General features: G+C 39.0%; 1 long non-coding RNA gene across 3 annotated transcripts in view; it reads right to left on the bottom strand.

Annotated features, from left to right (window-relative positions):
• Positions 1-7,500: 7,500 nt before the first annotated feature.
• LOC108295504 overlaps positions 7,501-18,484 on the bottom strand; it is a 13,200-nt gene continuing 2,216 nt past the window's right edge. The window contains exons 1-5 of one of the 3 annotated variants that reach the window (XR_005198197.1): positions 17,190-17,227; positions 15,161-15,238; positions 12,796-12,860; positions 8,066-8,227; positions 7,501-7,668 (exon numbers count right to left, since the gene is read on the bottom strand). This is a non-coding gene — a long non-coding RNA (uncharacterized LOC108295504). The other 2 variants (XR_001821430.2, XR_005198196.1) reach the window with 2 other exon arrangements.

The raw sequence follows: 18,484 nt of genomic DNA, 5'->3' as shown, positions 1-18,484 counted from the left end.
AACTGACCTGACTTATCTCCCTGTATCCCTTCATGCAGCCCAAGACTAAGCCATGACTAATTAGGCCACATGCTGTTCGCTGGATATATCTCTGGGCTTTCCAGTTTCTCTGACTTAATTTACATAATTTTCTTCTTGAAATTTACTTTCCTTTATCTCTGCTGATTGAAATTCTACCATTATTCAAGGCTTCCTGTTGTAACCTTTTCTTCCTACCCCCACCCACCCTAAAACAATCTTTTCTTTTTCTGACCTCTCAGAACACCTGTTTTTATATCCATTTTTTCACTTTCCTTCCTTCCTTCCTTCCTTCCTTCATTCCTTCCTTCCTTCCTTCCTTCCCTCCCTCCCTTCCTCCCTTCCTCCCTTCCTCCCTCCTTCACTTCCTTCCTCCCTTCTTTCCTCCATTTATTATTGAGCTATTCAAATAAACTTTGCTGTGTGTGCACAGTACTAGGCACTCTACTGGGATAAAATGTTCCTCTTCTGCAAGAGGTTCACAGATTCATAGGAGCCCATTCATGCAGGACCTGAAGAAGACCTTGCTGGAGGGCAGTAAGCTGCAGAGGTTGGGTCAGACTGCCTAGGCCTGAGCCTGGCTCTGCCAATGCTAGCCGGGTGACCGGGGCCAAGTTACTTTACTTACCTCTGTCTATTCCTTTATTTATAAAATCAAGATAAGGGCACCTACCTCACAAGGTCCATATGAAGGTTGAGTTTACTGTGGAGAGATTTGAGAAGAGTGCTTGGCAGGTGGTAAGAACCCAATAAATACTATTGTTATTATCATTGCGAACGGAGGGAAAGTGGCAAGAGTTAGAGTAGACATCCTTGAAAATATGTGTCAGCAAAACCCTGCACTCTACCCTGCTCTCTCCAATGCTTGTTGAGGTAGATTAAACAGACAAACACAGACTTTGAGCAGGTCTCCTCTTTTGAGCTGATTTGGGAGTTTGTGATGCATGTTTCAGTTGCATTTGTAATTTCTGTCCCTGTAGCCAATTTATCTCTTGAACTGAAGAGTGGCGTTTAGAGGTCATCACTCCCACGTGAGTTTTTTATGGTTGTTTTGATTTTTTTTCACCACTGTGGAGCCAATAAGTTTGCGAAAAGTTTTTAAAAATAATAAAGACTGCTAACACATCCCTCTTAGCAAGGCAGGGCATTCACAGGAGTGAAGTCAGAGATGGATTTTTAGGGCAGATAGGTCATAGAAAGTATATACAGGTTACCTAATCAGCAGGCAGGTAAATGGCCTTTTTAAGATATAGTAAAGTATTTTGTTGAAGCAGGGAGAGTTTGGAAGCAGGTAACCTGCTTTCGATTCATGAGTTGTACGTTTCTAAGCTGGAGTGAGTAGGAAAGTCATTCAAACTTTCTGGTCTCAGTTTCATTATCTGTGTTGTGGAAATGATGCCTCTGCTCAGGATTAAATGGGAGTGTACATGAAAGTGCTTGAAAATGGAAAGAAGGAAGAAAGGAAGGAAGAGAAAGAGGGGAGGGGAGGGAAGGAAGAAAGGGAAGGGAGGGAGAGAGGAAGGGAGAGGGAGGAAGGAAGGAGGGAGGGACGGGGGGACGGAGGGAGGGAGGGAAGGAGGGAGGGAGGGAGGTGAAAGAATGGATATAAAAACAGGTGTTTTTATATCTTACCCAAAGAAGGAAGGAAGGAAGGAAGGAAGGAAGGAAGGAAGGAAGGAAATGGAGGATGAAGCTCAAATATATTCCAAGTAAATAGCCAGAGATCTATGCTGGACATTTTGATTTTTTTTTTTTTTTTTAGAGGGGGAGACAGGGTCTTGCTCTGTCACCCAGACTACAGTGTAGTGGCGCAATCTTAGCCACTGCAACCTCCGCCTCCCAGGCTCAAGTGATCCTCCCACCCCAGCCTCCTGGGTAGCTGGGACTACAGGTACATGCCACCATATCTGGTAAATTTTTATGTTTTCTTTGTAGAGACACGGTTTCACCATGTTGCCCAGGCTGGTCACCTCAGCTCAAGCAATCCACCTACCTCAGCCTCCCAAAGTGCTGGGATTACAGGCCCAGCCTTTCAAATTTATTCTTAAGAGCAAGAGTGCACTTGGAGAGTGTTTTGTTTTAGTATTGACTGCAAGAGTTTTAAGACCACCAACTTTTTGAACTAAGTGCAGTTAGTGCTTTGACTATGTTGAGCTGATGGCTTTCTTATGTGATTACATGAATGCCATATTAACTCATTGTACACTTTCACCTTTAGAATAGTTGACTTGTATTTTCAATGCCTGACTATGAGTTATTGTGACTCAGAACACTTAGAGAAGTTGACTAACACAGAGAAAATTTATGAGTAATTTATGAGTGAGAATATGGCAGATTTCCATACATCACTTTTATCGAAAGTTGAGTCACTCTTTGTTATGAAAATAATTTATAGGGCAATGTTCCATTTGAGAAAAAAAAATGAAAATTAATGGTAATTGTCAAAATGATGAATATGGTTTAGCTTCAGTGAAAAAAAGCAAGTTTCACAGGAAATATACCCCCTACATCAGCTTATTTATTGTCATAACTCAGGTTCTTTTGGTAAAACAGCAAGAAGTTTGGCTGAATTAGCTGTCACTCTGCACTAACTATTTTCTGTTTTCCTAGATCCATTTTCAGCCATTACATCTGCCGCTTGGAGACTTGGGAGGCTTTGGCAGGAGTTCAGAGGGCAGGATGAGGCTGGGTCAGGGCATTTCTCTACCCTTTCAAGGTGACACCAAGGTTCTGACACTAGCAGGGTCCCTGCACACCACCATTCCTCTTGGCTCCAAATTGCACGGGGCTCTGGGAGGGAACGACTTCCTACTGTTGCTTCTTCTGATGCCCCAATTTTCCTTCTTGCTTTGCTTCACTCTGCCCTCATCTGTGTACATTTAATAGATTTTTGTCAAAATTCCATCTGGGAAAGACTTGTTTTTCTGCTGGGATCCAGTCAGATAATATTCTCCAGTAAGTACAGTTGAAACTCCTCTAGGGCATGGTTACCACAATAAACCAGATCTAAAGCTACCAGATACGCATGCTGTTTTTTCCAGATGGTTTTCAGACTTTCTTTCTTCTTTCTTTTTCTTTCTTCTTTTTCTTCTTTCTTTTTCTTTCTTTTTTTCTTTCTTTCCTTCGTTCTTTTTCTTTCTCTTTCTTTCCTTCTCTTTCTTTCTTCTTTCTTTCTTTCTTTCTTTCTTTCTTTCTTTCTTTCTTTCTTTCTTTCTTTCTCTTTCTTTCTTTCTTTTTCTTTCTTCTTTCTCCCTTTCTCTCTTTCTTTCTCTTTCTCTCTCTCCTTCCATCTCTCTCTTTCCCTCCCTCCCTCCCTCCCTCCCACCCTTCTTTCCTTCCTTCCTTCCTTCCTTCCTTCCTTCCTTCCTTCCTTCCTTCCTTCTTTCTGACAGAATCTCGCTCTGTCACCCAGGCTGGAGTGCAGTGGTGCAATCATGACTCACTGCAACCTTGACCTTCTGTGCTCAAGCAATTCTTCTGTCTCAGCCTCCAAGTACCTGGGACTACAGGGGTATGTCATCACATCCAGATAATTTTTTTAAAAAATTTTGTGTAGAGACAAGATCTCACTATGTTGCCCAGACTGGTTTTAAAATCCTGGGCTTATGCAATCATCTTACCTTGGCTTCTCAAAGTGCTGGGATTAGAGGAATGAGCCAACATGCTTGGCCCCTTTCAGATATCTTTATCACCATGCCCACTTTATTAAAATGTTGCAAAAATAAGCTGAAATATTACTTGTGAGTGTGGGGCTCAATTAAATTTCCCCAAATTCCCCTCAGTGGGTATTTCTGATTAGGAAGGGTCACAGAGGAGATTCTTATGTGAGATTAGAAGGAAATGAAGCAGGAGACATTTTTGTAGTTTATGCACATTGTCATTTTTTTTTGGATCTCCTTGTTGGTGTAACACAGCACCCAGGCCTTCAATTGCTCCACCTTCCCCAGATCCTCCTTCACCTTTTCTGACTGCTGGCCCAGGCATGTGTTTAGCTCCTTCATGAAGGATCTCAGATTCTGCAGGACACCCACACCAAGACCCGAGGCAGTGGGAGCTGCCATGGTCCCAGTTTGCCCTGTGAGCTCTGGCTTATTCTTGCTCCCTCATCCTCTTGGCATCCATCTTTCTTCCCTGCATCAGTGACAGTCATCCCCACAGTGCCAGCATCAGCCATAAGGACAGACGCCAACCTTACAGAGTGTGCTTAACCAGCTCTGACTGTGGAGGGTCAGAACTGAAATACTGATTGTTCCTTTTGTACCTTCCCTTTCACAGTTTAAAGATGCCGCTTCATTGCATTCTAGCTTGAATATGACAATCTCATCCTTATATGTATTAAGCTCCTTTTTTGGACTTTTATGTTAGGCAAAAGATATGAACAAATATTTCACCAAAAAGGAAAGAGGGATGGCATGTAAGCACATGAAAAGATGTTCAACACTATTAGTCACTAAGGAAACACAAATTAAAACCACAGCCAGATATCACTACACTTCTATTAGAACAACTAAAATTAAAAATAACATTAATAGAAAAGGTCACATATTATAATTCCATTTTCATGAAATGTCCAGAATAGGCAAATCTATAGAGACAGAGAGTCTACTGGTGGTTGCTAGGGGATGAGAGGAGGGACAGGGAATGGGGGATATGGATATGGTTTTGTTTGTGGGATGATTAAAGTATTCTGGAATTAGATAATGGTCATGGATACACAGCTTTTTATACTAAAAACAGCTGAATTATACACTTTTAAAGGGTCTATTTTATGGTGTGTGAATTTTATCACAATTTTTTAAAGTAGTGATAATATTAAATGCTGCCAAGAATACAGAGAAACAGTATCTCTCATACATTGCTGGGACAAATGTAAAGTGGCATAGCTACTCTGGAAAATAATTTGGCAATTTCGTATAAAGAAAAGCATGTACTTACTATATCACCTGGAAGTTGCACTCTTAGGAATTTATCCCAGAGAAATGAAAACTTACACCAAAATCTATACACCAATATTCATAGCCATTTTATTCATAATAGCAAAATATTGCAAACAACCCAAATTTTCTTCAATTGGTGAAATGGTTGAATGAACTGCCAAATCCATACAACAGAAAGCTACTTACTAATGCAAAAAACATTAACTACTTTTTTTTTTTTTTTTGTCTTTTTGAGATAGGGTCTCACTTTGTGGCCCAGGCTGGAGTGCAGTGGCAAAATCTCAGCTCACTGCAACCTCTGACTCCTGGGTTCAAGTGATTTTTCTGCCTCAGCCTCACAAGTAGCTGGGACCACAGGTGCAAGCCACCACACCGGCTAATTACTTGTATTTTTAGTAGAGATGGGGTTTCCCTTTGTTGCCCAGGCTGGTCTCAAACTCTTGGTCTCAGGTGATCTGCCTGCCTCAGCCTCCCAAAATGCTGGGATTACAGGCCTGAAACACCACGCCTAGCCAAAAAACATAAACAACTGATGCATGCAACAACCTAGATGGACTTCAAGCCCCAACATGCTCAGTGGAAAATGTCACTCTCAAAAAATTCTGTATAGTAATGATTCCATTTATAAAGCATTCTTGAAATGGCAAAAGGATCGAGATGGAGGCAGTTTAGTGATAGCCAGGACACAGAGAAGTTGGGGGAGAGGTGGAAGAAGGTGAGGGCCAGGTGCAAATATGAAGAAGTATGTAATGGAATCATTCTGTTTCTTGATTGTGGTGGTGGTTACATGAATCTAAATATTTGAATAAAATTGCATAGAACTATTCACACATCCATAATAGTGAAGGAGTGCTTTTATTAATGGTGAAAAATCAAATAGGTGTAGCTTATTTAACAGTAATTTGCTAATATCAATTTTTGTATTTTTGTATCAACTTTTGATATTGTACAGTTATATAAGATGTCACCATTGCAGGGAAGGGTACACAGGACTCTGAGCTATTTGTGCAACTTCCTGTGAGTCTATAATTATTCCAAAATAAATAAAGTCAGGCATGGTGACTCATGCATGTAATCCCACACTTTGGGAGGCCAAGGTGGGAAGACTGCTTGAGGCCGGGAGTTCAAGACCAGCCTGGGCAGCATAGTAAGACCCCATTTATATATATATATAATTTTTTAAAAAATTAGCCGTGCATGATGGCCCACACCAGCAGTCCTACCTACTTGGGAGGCTGTGGTAGGGAGGTTGGAGGACTGCTTGAGCCCGGGAGCTCGAGGTTACAGTGAGCTAGAATTTGCACTACTGCACTCCAGCCTGGGTGACACAGTGAGACCTTGTCTAAAAAAATAAAAAAGAAAAAAGAAAAGATTTTAAAAAGCTCCACATAATTGCAAGGTTATATTTCCAGGGAATAATTTGAGTTTATAACATTCCAAAAGATACACCCATAGGTGAAAATTATTTTAAAATAAATGATTAATATGGTATTGCAAACCAGAGAGGGAAATAAGTACTATTATTTCTTCAGTAAATGGTATTAGAACAACTGGCTAATCTATGGAAAAAGAAAATAAAACTGTTGTATTTTTCATTTTCTTCATCAAAATAAGTGGTAGGATGTAAATTTCAAAATTGGTATTTGGTAAATATCTGTTGAGTTGGATCAGTGATTTAAATATATAAAAGACATAGAGTTTATTTGTTGTTGTTGAGTATTATGGCTAACACAATCTAAAGACAGTGGGTGTTAACTTCTCCTTTTGGAAGCCTCCAGCTCTAGGGTAACCGCCTTCCCAATAGGCACCTGAGAAGCGCCAAGGCAGAAACAACACTATCAACAACGACATTCCCCTTTGCCTATGTAGGATAGCCAGGAGAGAATGTGGCTTCTGAGGGAAGTCCAGCGTTCTTGGAAAGAAGCTACTCCCCTCACAGAAACGCTTAGAGGAGTCAATGAGACAGTGCATATAAAGGGCTTAACGATCTGCCCAGTGCACAGTAAGTGCTCCATGATGGTTAGTTCTTGGAGTGCTTTGTCCACCCAAGGAGTTTAACTAGGAAAAATACCATCAGATTTATATGTGTGTTTGAGAGAGCATTGATAGCAGGAACAAATATGAGTGGACAAACGTTTGTGGGAAAACAAAACTCCGTGAGAATGCTGAAGATGATTTCAGGACTCAGTAGGTCTGAAGGTGAGATCTTTCTAATCAGAAGGAATAGTAAGAGCAAAAATGTGGGAGTTGTCAAAGGGCTGTGGGTATCTTCACAGAATGACAGCCCATTCCCACTGCCTTATTTCCATCCAGGTCCCCTCTCAAACCAGCTGGCTGCAGTGGCCTCCTAAGGTGTGTCGATCCCTGAAGCATTGCATCTCTCCAGTTCTTTCAAGACATGGTGAGCAGAGAATCTCTTGCAATAGATGATATTCATAATTTCATTCCCCTGCTTAAAGCTTTCCGAGGTTCTTCATAGCTTATGGATAGATAATGTAAAAATTAGGATTAGGATCAGCTAAAAATGGCAGAAACAGCCCATAACAATGGCTTATACAAGACAGAAGTTTATTTCTCTCAGGTAAAGTTACAGAGAGAATCAGCCCAGGTGCTGTATGGTAAACCAAGGTGTCAGGGAGACAGTGTCCTTCTCACATCTTGAACTTGCCTCATAGCCCAAATGGATGCTCCAGATCTAGCCACCATGTCCATCCTCCAACCATCAGAAAGGAGAAAAGATAAAGAAAAGTCAATCTCTTTCTTTAGGGTCATTCCACAGAAGTTGCACATACTGCTGCCATTTATATCTGCTAACCAGACCTTAGACACATGACCCCATCTAACTGCAAGGGAGGCAGGGATTAATCTTTCTTCTTAATGGAGATGAACCTAGTGAAAGGTCAGGAGGTTATAAGTAAAACAAGAAGCAACAAACAGACATTGGGAGACAACATTGTATCTCTGCCAAAGGTGTCCATTTCTTCAAGGCCTTTGAAATGTGACCTCATCTCTCACCTAGACTATTTCCACAGCCACTGAACTAGTCTAACTGCCTCTACTTTCTAATTCTCCTTAGTCACTATCATCAGTCATCAATTCAAAATACATACTGAATTGAATTACTCTCCTGTCCCACACTCTTTGGCTTAATGGAACATTAAGAGTCCCTGTAGTACCATTTCAGCTTGATCTTCTTCCTTCCTTCTCTTCTTTCCTCCTCTCCTCTGCTGGCTGTTCTCTGAACACACCATGAGCTTTCAGTTCTCCATGACCTGTTTGGTGAAAGACCCTTTTCCAGAATAATCATCCTATAGGCCCATCACCAACTTCTGAAATGGTGCACAGACTTCTAAGCCTACCCCAAATATCATTTCTTTTATAAATTCCTTTTCCATCACACATGTTAAAAGTAATCCACTCCTTCACTGAATAGTCAGTTTCTATGCTGCCTTCCATTGTAATAAATTACACATCTTTAATATTTATTACCACAATTACATTGTAATTTATGTAGTATTCACTACATCTTCTTCACATTTGTGGTCCTGGGAACACCTAGTCACTGAATTTTTACTTAGCAGCTGCCTAATACATATTTATTAAATTGAATTTTTATGTAAGCCTTGAATTTATAGAAGGAAAGGAAAAAAAACCTCAAGTCAGCTCTCTTTGGGTAAAGCATTCATTTAAACTGGATTAAATGCTTTATCAACAATCTAGTATTATTTTTTACACAATTCTCCCTAAGTCCCATTTGTAATTGTTTTGAGTGATTTGTGTTAATAATACAAAGCTTAACATGGATTTGCATCAGGAAGAACAATTTGTAAGAGCTGGCTATTTTCAGCTCTAACAAGGAAGTGACAATTTTTCAATATTTTAACAGAAGTGTTAAAGCTTATCTCGGTAAAACACTTGCTGGGTCATTTGCCATGTCATTCATGTTATTTAACTTTCTATTTTAACCTCTGGCCTATATGGACATAAGAAAAAAGTTATAGTTTTAATTGCTGCTAATTTTCTGGCAGAAAATAGAAATGGATATAGTCTCAATGCTGAATAGTTAATGTGTTAAATATGACCACAGGCCTTTTCTGTGTTAATTTTTGTCCATGTTGGCTACTTTTACTAGCTGTTTATTGGGTTCAGACGGGAAAAATATGGCTATAGTATTTGAAACAAACAAAAAGCTCTCAATTAACATTAATAAATTGTCTGAAAATGAACCTCACATTGGCCTTATATAGACATCTCTTCCTGAAAAACAGGACTTCATGCTAGCTCTTTTGTAAGTTTAAGCTATTTGTTCCCGGGTCTGTTCCTCTTCTGCGTACTTTCTGATCTCTTCTTGTGTCCACCATTCTTTTTTCTGAGCTGATTATAATAATCTCATGCACTTTGTATTAACCCCAATCATATGGGAAGAATTGAAACACCAATCAGAGCTCAGGATCACACATCACTCCAGCTGAATCCTAACCCAGAAGAAAGTTGAGTGAAGTATATGGGTGAAATGAAAATAAACTATCAAACCATTATTTTTAGCTCTAGCTGGGATGGACTTCAGAAGATATTAAGAGCAATGGCCCATATTAAATCAAGTGGAGGTGTCAGAGTTGCCAGGCAGACTGGAGGAAGGAATTGAAAGGCCCAGCAAAGTGTGCATGCTAAATAGGGTCTACTATGTGAAACTGGAAACTTACCAACTAAATAGGATTTTTGAATGCACATGGAGGACTCTATATATCAAGGCAATAAGGAAATTGCTGATAGAGGCCAACAGTGTCATTCAGGTCTGGTGGCTCTCCTCTGTAGATCAGAGTTGATGATAAGAGATGCTGTTTCAGAACTAGGGTTCCTAGTAGTCATGGAGATGATAGGATCCCAGAGGCCACACAGTAGCATGTTACCACCATCAGTGAACCAGCAAAACCACCCTCAGATTCCTGACCACCAGAAACTCTGTGGAATAGTTAAAAGTCCTAGCCAGAGAAATTAGGCAAGAGAAAGAAATAAAAGGCATCCAAATCATAAAGTTAACATTGTCTTTAACTTTATGTTAACTATATGTGAACTATTAAATTTAACTATATATTAAATTTAACTATATGTTAAATTTAAAAACCCTAAAGACACCAAGAAAAAGCTATTAAAACTAAAAAAATTTTTCAGTAAATTGCAGGATACAAAATCAACATACAAAAATTAGTAGTGTTTCTATATATTAATAATGAGATATCTGAAAAAGAAATTAAGAATACAATTCCGTCTACAATAGCATCAAAAAATAAAATAGTAAATTTAGTCAAGAAGGTGAAAAATATGTACACTGAAAACTATTAAACATGATGAAAAAAACTGAAGGAGACACAAGTAAATGGAATGATACCTCGTGTTCCTGGATTAGAAGAATTAATATAGTTAAAATATTCATACTACCCAAAATGAATTAAAAATTCAGTGAAATTCCTATCAAAATTCCAATGACATTTTTCAGAGGAATAGAAAAAACATTCCTAAAATTCATATGCAACCACAAAAGACTCCAAATAGCCAAAGCAATCCTGAGCAAAAAGAACAAAGCTGGAGGCATCACATTACCTGATTTCAAGATATACTACAAAGCTGTAATAATCAAAACATCATGGTACTGGCATTAAAACAGATACTTAGACCATTGGAACAGAAAGGAGAGCCAAGAAATAGATTCACACATTTACTGTCAATTGATTTTGGACAAAGATGCCAAGCCAAGAACACACAATGAGGAATGAACTGTCTCGTCAGTAAATGGTTTTGGGGAATCTGGATACCTACATGCACAATAATTAAATTAGATCCTTATCTCACACCATATACAAAATATCATGCAGCCATCAAAAACAATGAGTTTGGGTCCTTTGTAGGGACATGGATGAACCTGGAAACCATCATTCTCAGCAAACCGACAGAAGAGCAGAAGATCAAACACTGCATGTTCTCACTCATAGGCAGGTGTTGAACAATGAGAACACATGGACACAGGGAGGGGAGCACTACACACTGGGGTCAGTTGGGGGGAAATAGGGGAGGTACGGTGGGGGGTGGGGAGCTGGGGAGAGATACCAAGGGGAGAAATGCCAGATGTAGGTGATGGGGAGGAAGGCAGCAAATCACACTGCCACGTGTGTACCTATGCAACAATTTTGCATGTTCTTCACATGTACCCCAAAACCTAAAATGCAATAAAATAAATACATGGGGGAAAAAAATAAATAAAATAAATAAAAATACTCAAAAAAAAAAAAAGTGCACTAAGGACTTAAACATATGGCCTGAAACTGTAAAACTACTAGAAGATACCAGAAGAGAAAGCTCCACAAAATTGGTCTGGGCAATAATCTTTTGGCTATAACCTCCAAAGCAGGGGGAACAAAAGCAAAAACAGATCAATGAGAATACATCATACTGGAAAGCTTCTGCACAGCAAAGAAAAGATCAACACTTTGGAGAGACAGCCTACAGAATGGAAGAAAATATCTGCACACCATGCATTTGACAAGGGGTTAATATGCAAAACATATAAGGAACTCAAACAATAGATGCTAAAAAACACCTCAAAAAGCTCAATATTTAAAAAAACACAAATAATCCAATTTAAAAATAGATAAAGGACCTGAACAGTCATTTGTCATTAAAAAAGTCATACACATGGCCAATAGACACATTAAAAAATACTCAGTATCACTAATCCATCATCATCAGCACATTGAACTCACAATAAGAGATCACCTCACATTTCTTAGAATGGCTTTAATCAAAAAGATGAAAGATAAGTTAGTGAGGATGTGGGGAAAAGGGAACTCCTATATATTGTGGGAACATAAATTAGTACAGCCATTATGAACATTTTTTAATTCTCAAAAAATTAAAAATAGAGCTACCATATGAGCCAGCAATCCCTAAAATTTTGTATTGAAATACTCAAATTTCTTAGAATGGCTGTTATCAAAAAGATGAAAGATTTATATCCAAAGGCAATGAAATCAGTATGTCGAGGAGCTAATCTGCACTCCCATGTTGATTGCAGCATTAATAACAATAACCAAGATATGCAATCAACCTAAGTGTCTACCAACAAAAGAACAGATAAATAAAATGTGGTATATTGGTACACACAATAGAATACCATTCTACCATAAAAAAAGAATAAAATCCTGTCATTTGGCACAACATGGATAAACCCAGAGGATTATGTTAGGTGAAATAAACCAAGGACAGAAAGACAAATATTGCCTGACCTCACTCATATGTGAAATCCAAAAAAGTTGATCTCATAGAAGTTGAATAATGGTTCCCATAGGCTGGGAGGGTAGTGAGGAGGAGTGGGGATGGGGAGAGGTTCGTCAACAGGTATAATGTTACAGCTAGATAGGAGGAATAGGTTCTGGTGTTCTACTGCACAACAGAGTGACTATGGTTAGCAATAATATATTGCATATTTCAAAAAAGCTAAAAGAGAGAATTGTGAATCTTCTCACAACAAAAAAAAGATAGATATGTAAGGTGATGGATATGCTACTTAACCTGATTTGATCATTTCACAATGTACACATGTATCAAAACATCTTGTTATACTCCATAAATAATATGTATGATTGTGTGTCAATTGAAAATGAAATAAAACATTAAAAAGGAAAATATGGTATGTATATACCTGCACACGCACACACACACAAACTGGAATATTATTCAGCCTTAAAAAAGAAGGAACTTTGCCACAACATGGATGAACCTGGAAGACATTATGCTAAGTGAAATAAGCCAGAAACAAAGAAACACAAATACCACATGATCATACCTGTAGGTGGAATTTTTGAAAGCTGAACTCGCAGAAGCAGAGAGTAGAATGGTGATTATCAGGAACTAGCATGGAGAGGGCTGAGGAATGAGGAGATCTGGGACAAAGAATACAAAATTTCAGCCAGTCAGGAAGAGTAAGTTCAAGAGATGTATTGTACAATAAGATAACGATAGTTAATAACAATGTATTATATATTTGAAAATTGCTAACAGAGTAGATGTTAAGTGTTATCACCACAAATAAACTACATGTGAGGCAATGCATTTATTAATTAGCTTGACTTGGCCATTTTATAATGCACTCATATTTCAAAACATCATGTTGTACACCGTAAATGTATACAATTTTAATTTGTCAATTTAAAAATAAAAAAAGAAGCAAGCTCATTTTGATCTCCAAAGGATGCCTTATGCCCCAGTAAGTCCCCAGCCACAGAAGCAATCATTGTTCTGATTTATTCCACCAGTGATTAGTTTTTCATAATCTACAAATTCATATAAATTGAATAGTTCATTTTTAAAAATATAATAGAATGTTCTAAGGAGTTAGATAGATATGTAGCCTCAAGAATATTGCTCAAAATATATAAAATCAAAAGAAAACCAAGGGTAGATGAGCTGAAGACTACGGTCAGCTACTCCAGTAGAAGTCAGGATTCCTTGCTCAGTTTCCAAACCTAAGGTAGTTTTCAAACCCGCTGCAGAACACTCCCCTTGACTGAAAGAGAGGCCAGGTCCACATGAAGAAGAACCCCACAATACCAGGACAAACGTATACAGTAGTGATTCCTCTAGCTATTCCCCAAAAGGTCTATGGCTATACATTAGGGCACCATGCTCTGGAAATGGGAATACATAGCTTTTATGAGGACTGTTAGATAGAGGGTCTGAATTGATGCTGATACCCAAAGAACAAAAGCATATTCATGGACTTCTTGGTAGAGCAAAAGTATATGAGGGTCAAGTAATTAATGGAGTCCTAGCTGCACATATGTGTCCTCTGCTCTACAGATTCACACAGAGATCATTTTCCCAGTTTCTGAATATATAATTGGAACAGACACATGAGGATTTTACAGAACCTTCATATTAATTCATTGACTTATAGAGTAAGAGCTATTGTAATAGGAATGGCAAGTAGAAGCCCCTGAAACTACATTCTCAGCCCACCACCAAGACTATAAATCAAAAGCAATATAACATCCCAGGAGTGACACGGCAGAGTTTACCGTCACCCTCAGAAATTTAAAGGATATAGGGGTGGTGGATTTCATTATAACCCCATATAATTCACCATGCTGGCCCCTAGAAAATCAGGTGAATCAGAGCATATGACATTGAACTACTACAAACATATCCAAGTAGAAACCTCAATTACATCTGCTGTATTCGATGTGGCATCTTTACTATAGCAGATTAACATTGCCTTTGGTGTGGTTAGTGGCTATTGATCTGCTTCCATTTTACTCTCTATCAATCAGGACAAGAAACACACATGGTGTAGATAACAGTGTACACTCATGGTCTTGTCCAAGCACTATGTCATTTCTCTAGATCTCTGCCATGATAGTGCAAAGGATTCTGGGCCATCTGAACATCCCACAGAACTTTACTTGACATCATGTTATTTGGACCTCAGGAGCAAGAAATGGCAATTATTCTGGATATCTTGTTAAGACATGTAATCTAAATGAAGGAAGACAAACACACAAAGATTCAGCAGCCACACACTTCAATAACATTTTTAGGTGTCAACACTTTGGAATATGCTGAGACATCCCTTCCAAGGTAAAGGACAAGTTGCTATACTTCACACCTTCCTTTATAGGCCATTTTGGAGGCGAAATATATAATTTACTTGGGAATACTGCTTCAACAAACTGTTGGAATAATTTGGAAAACTGCTAATTTTGACTTGGGCCAAGAGAAAAAAGAACTCTGAAGCAGGTTCCTGCGGTGTTCCAAGCAGCTCTGAAGCTTGGCTCCTACGATATAAACTCCCTCTCACCATGGCTGATCTACCTGCTGTTGCTGCTAAATGTCTAACCTTCCAGCAATAAAGATCATTCCCGAATTCTTGATATGGTATCATTCCTTCTTTTTCCCCTCAGCCTTATAGAAGTATAAGAGACACATAAAAATGTTATGTATCTAAGGTGTACGTGTGAAGATTTGATGTACATATACATTGTGTAATGATTATCAAAATCAAGCCAATTAATACATCTATCATTTCATGTAGTTACCTTTTTATGGTAGAAAAATGCTTAACTAGATCTTAGCAATCTTGAAAGCAAATTTCAATTATAAAATACAGCATCAGTTATAGTCACCGTGCTGTATATCACATCCCTAGAACTTACTCCTCTTATTGGTATTCTTCCTTCAGGTGACCAACCAGTTATTTAGTGGCCTATTGTTTATAACAGTTCCATTCAACTCTGAAAAAGAAAACATTTTATCTTCAATGGGATTGACACATATTCCAGATATGTTTTTACTTTTCCTGCCTGTGGTGCCTCAGCTGTCAACACTGTGTGCAAGCTCATAAAGTGTACGACCGACTGACCTGGGATGGCACCTAATACTACCTTTGAACCACAGGACTGCTTTCATAGCAATGAAGGTATGGCATTGAGCTTGTGGTTATGGATCATGCACCATCTGGAAACTGCCATCGTGAAAGAGTAGTGAAAGCACCTCTGGAAGGTACAGCGAAAGAGCCAGCTCGCAGAAGGCACCCTGCAAAAGATAGGGCGCTATCCTCAGGTTACGGAATAGACCTTAAGGCATCTGCCACTGTATATGGTGTTGTATTCCCAGGATACGTGGATCTGGGAACTAAGTGGAAGTTGGAATGTCTCACCATCATTCTCAGTGACCCATTTGGGGAATTATGTCTAAAGATCCTGATTCCCAGAGGGGTGATGCTTCCTCCAAGCAGCACAGTAAAATAATCACTAATTGTTTTCCAAAGTGACTGTCCAGGTCAAGTGTGGTGGCTTACATCTGTAATCCCAGCACTTTCGGAGGCTGAAGGAGGCAGATTGCTTGAGTCCAGAAATTCAAGACCAGCCTGGCCAACACTGTGAAACCCCATCCCTACTAAAAATACAAAAATTAGCCAGGCATGGTGGCATGCTCCTGTAGTCCCAGCTACTTGGGAGACTTAGGTGGAAGAATTGCTTGAACCTGGGAGGCAGAGGTTGCAAGTGAGCTGAGATTGCGCCACTGCATTCCAGCCTGGGCGATGGAGTGAGACCCTGTTTCAAAAAACAAAACAACAAAAACAAGCTGACTGTACAAATCACAGTACATTCCCACCAAAAAGTAGACCTCTTCATCAATATTTGATATTATGAAACTCTAAAAAGTTTGCTAATGTAGTAGGTACCCCATGACATCTTATTATTTTAATTAGCATCTCTCTGTATTAATTATATGAAGAACACTTTTCCATGTTTAGTAGGCATTTGGATTTTCTGTATTGCGAAATGCAAAATCAAGTCATTTGCCTATTTTTAATTGAGGTTTCTGCCTTTTTTTTAAATCAAATTTCTTACCAAATTATCAATTTGTTTATATTATTGGAAACAAGTTTTGTTGCTGTTAGCTTGTTACATAAGTTGCAAATATCTCCTGTCAGTCTATGGCTTGTATTTTTGTTCTTTTAATGGCATTTTTTTGTTGTTGAATGGAAGTGTTTGTTTACATGTAATTCATTGTACTAATCTTTCCTTTTATGCTTAGTGTTTTTTGTGTCTCATTTAAGAAACCCTTCACCACCCCCCAGGTCATGAAGCTATTCTCCTATATTAATCATTGGATAACTTAACAATTTGTAACATATTAGATCACATATTCACCTGGAATTGACTTTTGTGTGAATTAGGAGTTCAATTGCATCTTTTTCCAGCATGGTACACAATCATCCTAGCACCAGTTATTGGAAAGGCATTTTACTCCCACTGCCCTGCAGTGCAACTTTGTTGTATACCAAGAATTCATTTATGTGAGGACCGTTTTATTTTCTTGTTGGTGAAGTATAGAAGTACCATTGCTTTCTAATATTGATTTTTGTATCCAGCAAACCCCCTTAAATATTTTAAACTGTATTAATGTGCTTAATATATTTGATTTACTTTTAGCATTTCAAATGCCTGACCAAGCAAGCTCACAATCTTATTTATTTTATTTTATTTTTTTATTTTTGAGACAGAGTCTTGCTTTGTTGTCGGGTTGGAGTGCATTGGTGCAATCTCGGCTCACTGCCACCTCCACCTCCTGGGTTCAAGCAATTATCCTGCCTCAGTCTCCCAAGTAGCTGGGATTAAAGGCCCATGCCACCATGCCTGGCTAATTTTTGTATTTTTAGTAGAGACAGGATTTCACCATGTTGGCCAGGATGGTCTCCATCTCTTGGCCTCGTGATTCCCCCACTTTGGGCTACCAAAGTGCTGTGATCACAGGCATGAGCCGCTGTACCTGGTCATTATTTCTGAAATGCTCCACAGCACTTCAAAGGCTCTCATAAATCTCAATTTAATTAATAAAATTGATAAATCCATTTCTCTTAAATATTATGCCACTTACACATTTGCTCACATTCTTACTTTTTAAAATGTGAAATCATGTCAATTACATGTTTTAAAAAAATGGAATCATAGGACATCTGTAAGATAGTCTAATATGGCAAACTCTTTTAAATATTATAAACACTTTAAATAAAAGCATAAAAAGATTATTCCTAAGCCTAACATAAAAGCATTCATACCAGTGGCATGATTTAATTTACCATCTTTGCATTTAATTATAAATCTTCAATTTGAAAAGTCACTTGCTTAGTAAAGGAAGCAGCTTTAACATCATAAAATAAAGAAGCTTTAATATCACAAGATCAGATGTTCTGTTTCAAAAGAACTGAGGTTAGCACCTGGAGTAAGTCATTGTTAATAAAGATACAACTTATGACCATAAGGTTACTTACCAATATGACACTTGAGGCTGTGATGGCAACATGGGAGAAGTTTAGGTACAAGATCATCTTTTCTGAACCAAAGATGGACACCTGAGTCCTTTTAAAAAACCATCTCTAAGTTACGAGGGAGCTCTAAACCCAAAGTCTTCAGATGGAATTTTCTCAACCTGCCTTTCGGAATTCACAGGTTGAACACCCCAGCCAGTAGCCATTCCCTGGGCACACTACAGGCCCAGTGCTATGCACAGAAGCAGCAAAGTCAGTCTTTGGGAGGGCAGATCCAGGAAAGAAACCTGCATGAAGCCCTGCATGTGGGCTTGGGACTACTCATACTTGGAATTTGTGTTTGAAAACTTGATCTGTGTGTGTTCAAGCCCGGGGTTGGGGAGTAGGGAGCATGGGGGTGTGGACCTAGGTGGGTGTGTCTCCTTGACCCGCCGACTCTGCAGCTCATGGGAGGGTGAAGCTCGTAGGGGAGTTCAAACCAGATCCCTCTAAAGTGAGGGGTGTGGGGAGAGCTCCACTCTTGCCTTGGTCTCAGGGCAGACCAGCACTAAAACTAGGGTAAAATTCCATGTGCTTTTCTTACCTTTTTTTTTTTTGAGATGGAGTTTCGCTCTTGTTACCCAGGCTGGAGTGCAATGGCGCGATCTCTGCTCACCGCAACCTCCGCCTCCTGGGTTCAGGCAATTCTCCTGCCTCAGCCTCC

This window comes from Cebus imitator, unplaced genomic scaffold, assembly GCF_001604975.1.
Source record: "Cebus imitator isolate Cc_AM_T3 unplaced genomic scaffold, Cebus_imitator-1.0 Scaffold642, whole genome shotgun sequence".
Lineage (NCBI taxonomy): Eukaryota > Metazoa > Chordata > Mammalia > Primates > Cebidae > Cebus > Cebus imitator.
This window is presented reverse-complemented; position numbering and strand designations above follow the sequence as displayed.